Source organism: Oryzias latipes, chromosome 5, assembly GCF_002234675.1.
Source record: "Oryzias latipes chromosome 5, ASM223467v1".
Lineage (NCBI taxonomy): Eukaryota > Metazoa > Chordata > Actinopteri > Beloniformes > Adrianichthyidae > Oryzias > Oryzias latipes.
In genome coordinates this window covers 29152778-29159294 of record NC_019863.2, presented here as the reverse complement: position 1 = coordinate 29159294, position 6517 = coordinate 29152778, and the positions used below count along the sequence as shown (strand labels likewise).

General features: G+C 39.1%; 1 long non-coding RNA gene across 1 annotated transcript; it reads right to left on the bottom strand.

Moving 5' to 3' along the window:
- Positions 1–224: 224 nt before the first annotated feature.
- Positions 225–6284, bottom strand: LOC110015174. The gene is made up of 3 exons (XR_002290305.2): positions 1525–6284; positions 609–1453; positions 225–528 (listed from the first exon to the last, which is right to left on the bottom strand). It is a non-coding gene; the product is annotated as an uncharacterized LOC110015174 (long non-coding RNA).
- Between the last annotated feature and the right edge of the window lie 233 nt (positions 6285–6517).

Below are 6517 nucleotides of genomic sequence, written 5' to 3'. Positions count from 1 at the left end.
ATCATCTGGTCAAAAACATGCGGTAAGAGGTGAACTTTCTCTCTGAACTCATGCTTTATTTAACCCATCAGGACGATCAGCATATATATCGCTTTCTTATGCCGCTGCAGTCAAGATTGGAGGTCACATTACTGGTGATTATTAGCGGTTTGGACCGCAAATAAAAAAGCGGTCCAAACCGAAAAAACAACAAGAATAAAGTACTAAATAGTGGCTGAATGTTTATTTATTTTGTAAGTGACCATGGTATAAGCGGGTTAATGGCCTTCATAGTGTGCATTTGTCATGGTTTTCAGGCGAGACAGACCCAGGCGCTGGAACTCAGAATGATCAGGCAGGTGAGTAGCTTGGTAAGTGATTTTAATCACAGGAGTGTGTGACAAGGTTAGCTTCTTTAACAGGATGGTATCCAGACGTGGACGTGGCGAGGCTGGAGGTAGTACTGCGGCTGGGCGGCTCCGAGGCTCGTCAAGGCAGCAGGTGAGTGACAGCAGATTTCCTCACGGGTGACCTTCGTTTTGGTGAATCCTGAGACATAGAGGCATAGAATGAGAGCAAGGCAAGGCAAAAGAGAACCAGACATGAGCAGGCAGACCAGGCGTAGTCACCGTTAGGGGCAACGAACTGGCGTCGAATGACTGAGCTGGATCTCCTTGAAAGCAGGCAGGTTGATGAGGGTGAAGTGGTCACAGCTGGTGGAAATCAGGAGCAGAGCTGAGGGGGGCAGGGCTGACCCAGGCACCGTGACAGCATTATCAGAACTAACACGCTTTGTGTTAAATGGTTCAGGCTTCCATGGTGTGGGTTATTTCTGACAATGCACACTTCGTCTGCCATTATTCCTCAATTAATTAAAGTAAAATGTTACAGTAACACAGTAACCTAACACTTTGTTATCCTATAACTGCAGAGGTGAGTTCCTAAAAAATTTAAGCTTACTTTCCATTACGTTGGAAAAACAAACAAAACGGTCAAAAATGTTTTTTCCTTGTGAGCTACAAGACAGAAGACCTGCAGAAAGATTTTCTCATTTAGATTGAGCCAAAATCAAAACATTTTCTATTTGTAGCGGCAGATTTATTCCATTTTATTTTTCAGATATTTTACATTTTCAGCTGTCTTGATTGCTCTCTTGCTGTTTTTGTCTTTCCTTCACTTCTTCTTCTTTGAAGCTTTTTTCTCTTCTGCTTGTTTGGAGTTTCTCCATGGCAGGAAATTGTAGGACACCAAGGCAGTAAGGAGGTACGTAGCCATCCCAGTGTATCCTCCAATCACCAGACACAGTGGCTGTGCTACAACAAACAGGCAGAAGACGTTCATAGACGCCCCGTCATTCAGTTCCACCCGGTCGTCCTGCGTGGCTCTCATCACTCCGAAGAAATACATCAGCGCCACCGCAGGGTAAAAGGCCAGTTCTGCCATGATGGCGAAGAGGAGGGACTCCCACACACTGCTATGGAAGCAAGGCATGTCAGTGAAAATTGCCTAAATTAAAAAAAAGATGTTTTTCAGAAACATACTCACTCTGATGTCTAGATTTATTCTCCTAGACCGAAATCCGTCTGTAGTGTGAGGGTGAATGTGACATGAAACAGAGCTGAACCTTTGATCCTTCATCGTAAAAGTCCTGTCAAACATTATCCACCCACTTTGCTCCTTATCAGTGCATTTAACAACAGAAACCAGTGTTTTTCCTATTTTCTTTCTAAATTTCTGCTTTTTTGCCCCACATTCTTAGACTGACAAACCAATTACACTGGGCTTTCATGTGGATTGAGCAAAAAGGATCAGACAGTTTTCCTCTCTTTTTATGTCCAATTGCCCGTCACTCCTCGGCACATTGCAGACTGCTGTTGGAACGGTATGTCATAAATAGATTATGCTGTAAAAACTTGAGCTTCATAAAAGCAGAGACTACCTTTCTATTTTCTTTTGTTCTTTTTATATGAAAAAATAACTAACCAGCTTCTGTGTTTTGATTGAGGCTTACGTATCAAAAAAAATAGTAGTTTCTGATGCTGAAATTGTCCATATCTTCATTTTCTTCTCAATATAAAACCTTTAAAGTACTTATTTATTTATTTGTTTTATATACCCAGTTCATGTAGATTGTCAGAAGTCAAAACGTTCTAAGTTGCAAATGAAAATATAAAATCTTTGCTTTAAAATTTTTAGTTTTTGCTTTTAAAAAACTTTTTTTGTTCTCAAAGACATTTTTCGTTGTGTCTCATCTCGCTCTTTCCGTATTGCCTGCCACCTGCCTCGATTCTCGCCTGGATCTTGAGTCCTCCTTTTTCCTCTCTGATGGTCGTTATTGACCCCTGCCTACCTGACCCTCATTTAGCTTTGTGGAACTTTAGTTGAGCTAATAAAGCTGCTGCATTTGAAACCAGCGGTCTGCCCGTTTTGTGACATAAAAATAAAGACATGGCTGAACTTTATTTGGCTTTTCTGCTGCTTCTTTTCTGAGAATCACTCCTTTAAAGCTGGGTTTTAAAAGTGATTTAAAAATTACAGCGTTTAAGAAGGAGATCAAAGCCTTTGAAACCTTTTCTGCCATGACCTCCTGGCCAAGGGGTGTTGTGTCTGGATAAAACGGAACAGAAAAAGGATAAATGGTTGTTATTTTGAGCTTGTTAGCATTAACAAACGCATGCATAAAAGCTTTCTGGAGATGTTTCATGTTGATACAGCAAAGTTTTAAATTGGGTTTCAGAGGAATAATAAACATATGCAAAGTGGAGTCATGCCATCTTCTCTGGCAGAGCAGAGGACTCCTGTTGGATGTTTTAAAGAGTCTCTGAGGGAATTTTTCTGCTGGGATTTTCTTCTTTTTTTTTTTGACACAGTCATTTTCGTTTAATTTCCAGCCTTTAATCTCAAGCACATCAGATTTTTAAATAACTCAAATTATACCAAAAAAAGCACAGAGGAGCAGATCCTCTAACTCAGAGACCCCAACTTTCCCCAGAGCTGAGGAACAACTACACCATTAAAAGTTTAGGAAAAGAAACTGTTAGGCATCAGGAGTTCTCTAATTAAATTTGAGAGCTTATGTGTGTACTATGGATATAATAATGTCAGATTTTTCTTCATTATTTTGAATGTAGCTCCTTTGCAGTATTGGGATCTCTGAGTCCTTACAGCTGCCGTCTGATGGAGTGCCGTGACATTAAGCAGCTAATCAGCCAGCTTGGCCTTCCGTCAGAGTTAGATTTGTGTTCTTCAGCTTGTTTGTCAGTCTCAAAACATTGATTCATAAAAGGCTTCCCTGTGAGGCTTGTCATCACCGTAGGAGGGGTTTGATTTTGGATTTAAGCACTGGGCCGCAGAGCAGGATTACTCTCTGGGAGGGAACATGTGGCTCTTTGAACTGGATTAATCAAACCTTCTCCTTCCATGGGGGGCAGGAGAAAAGAGCATAAGGGTTTCTTGGAGTCACTGAGGGGGAGTCACAAAATCTCAGCAGTTTTAATCCAGCGCATATTTAGTCCAGATGTCACTCACTTGAACTGAGTTCTATTATTATTGTCTGTTCCAAAAGATTGTTTTAAATTCTACACTAAGATAAAAAAAAATGTACATACTTTTCTCTTTAAAAAGCATTATTCTTAGTAGATATTGTGAACTTTTAGTGCCTAGTGATGATGCAGAATGTATCCTGAACTTCAAATTCAAAAATACTAAATTAATTCTTGATGGGTTTTCAATGGTTGCATTAGTTTGAGTTTGTTGGAAAAGACTTCCTGTAATTCAGTTGGAATGATCTGTCTCCGAGTCAGATTCAGATTTATTGTCATTTCACACAGTATTTGCGAAGAAATACACGGGTGAGACGAGATGTTGTTTCTCACTAGCATGACAGTGCAAGAAACAGCAATAATAAAAATAGCAGTAAGAGAAATCCTAGAATAAAAAATAAGATGGAAAAAGAATTTAAGTGAATAAATGAAGATAAAAAATTTAAATATAAAATAAAATCAGAGTAGAATAGAATAGAGACCAGCATTCAGCATTCAGTGAGAAAGTGACTATGTGCATAACAGCAGTTCTTGTTCATGGGGGGGGGGTTACTAGAGTCTGTGTATTATATTAATTATGATACACAGGTACTTAATACAATACACATATATTAATATGTATTGTGTGTTCGGGTTGTATGTGGGGGGGGGGGTAATCCTTGGATCTTATTGCAGAGTGGAGTTTGTGATAGCATGAATGCATGAGGAGGACAGACCATTGAGCTTGCGGGAAGAAGCTTTTTAGCATCCTGCTGGATCTGCAGCTGATGCTCCTGAACCTCCTCCCAGATGGCATGAGGGAGAACAGTCCATGAGAGGGGTGCTGGGGGTCCCTGATGATGGAGGTTGCTCTGCGTAGGCAGCGCTGCTCATATAACTCCTCCAGGATCGGGAGAGGTGCACCAACAATCCTGCTTGCAGTCCTGACAATCCTGCTGAGCCGTTGTTTGTCCTGGACTTTGCAGCTGCCAAACCAGGATGTGAAGCTCTGTGTCAGGATGTTCTCAATGGTGCCCTTGTAGAAGGTGATGAGGAGAGGTATTGGGACTCCAGCCTTTCTGAGTCTCCGGAGAGGATGGAGACGCTTTGATGGCAGTACAGTTTGTTTTTGTTTCACTTTTATTTTTCATTTTAAAACTTACACTCTTTTATCAAAGTCACACAAATGTTCAGATTCATGTTTGTTTCTTTTGAGTCTGGATCTAGCGCTGCGGCCCTAAGTTTAGCACTTTACATTTTTCTGCCTTATCAACCAGAAAACTGATGTCCCCCACAATCATTATAGAGAGAAACACCATAAATCTCCTCTTCTTCTGTTCGGTTCTGCCAATTTCCTTTTGCAGTTTAGGGTTGTTTTTCTGTTTTTGTTTTTTTGTTAGTAATTGGAGCTTAAAAATAGCCACAGACTATTGGACTGCTGCAGACAAGGTGTCTGCTTCTATGGTGATGCATCATAACCAAGGCTAAGCACCAGCAACAAACTATGCAAAGTTACATCTGTGAGAAACAAAAATCTCAGAAAACATCCTCTGAATAATAATCTGGCTGTTAACAATGGAAAACAGTCAAAACTAATGACATTAAAGTTTTAAAAACAACCTCAACTCCTGAACTTTTGCAACCTGTATATTTGTTTGACTGATTTATTATAAGTGATAACCAAAATCTTTAAATTATTTAGATAATTTAATTTATTTAGATATAATTGACTTTTTAATAACTTCTACTCATAAATAGACACAATTGCACTTATACATATACAGTACAGACACATGTCCCATTGAATCCAATTAATATAATGATACTCCATATTTGGAGTAATCAAATAAAGTTAGAGTAATAGCTCAATGCATGTTAGCACAAATTCTCTCCTAAAGGATGTTAATGAGTTTTAGAAAATTGCTATCTTGTACAAGGTCTAACTCAAAAAATCTGAAAGCTGACTGTTGTATTTCATGATATGATGAAGACATCACTACCTCAGAAATTTCTCCAACGGAAATCATGCGGGCAAAATCCAATTGGCAGAAGAGATAAATCTCATTTAGGGGAAAATCTTATTCTAAAAGAATGAACCCGAGTTTTCGATCACACTGTTACATCTAAGCATCAGCAGCACAGCTGCTTGATTGTGATTTGTGGCATTATTAAGCATCTCAGAACCAAAAGGCTGATTTCATAGAATAGTGCTCAGTAGAGCTCAGCTGTCAAAGTAGAGCTTATATTAGACACACACAAAAAAATAAAAACTAATTGCCAAGAATCAATATCATTATTAGTCCTTTATTGTTTGGGAGGAGCTTAATTTGCTTGACGAGACATTTGTTTGTTGCAGCATAATTGCAGCCAGAAGGACAATTTCTGGACAGAATGACGTGAGTAAGAATAAACACAGTAATTAGTAAACTGCAGGAAGCTGAGCGGAAAGGAGTTAGGAATAGAAAAGGGTACATTTGAATCCCCCATGGTGTTATTAATGTCACAGCCAGAGAGGATTGACCACTCACTCCTTTTATTATTATTTTTATTTAGAAAGTAATTGCATTTTTATGCTCACCAGCATTTTTGTGTTCATGATTTATTGAGGATTTTACAAGAAATTAAAGCAATTTTGGTGATAACTCTTTCCAAGTGGTGACATTTATTTGTTAGCAGAAACCCAAATCTTCATGAACCCCTCATTTTCACTTTAGAGTGACTGCTGTGCTGCTTTTTTATATCTTATTTTAATCTCAGATTTGTTTGTTTGTTCTGAGATTTAATCATACAAATTCTTTTTTAGACATTTTTAGTTTAAAGATTTGCCTGACTGCGACAGACTGGCGACCTGTACACAATGTCCCCTGCCTTCGGCCACGAGTGGCTGGGATAGGCTCCGGCAGTTTAGTTTTGACCCCGAAAGGGTAAAAACAGATGTAGCAGATAATTGAATGAATTATTGAATTTTGCCTGACTGCACAAAACGAAACAGTTTTTTAAAGTACTGGCACTCCTTG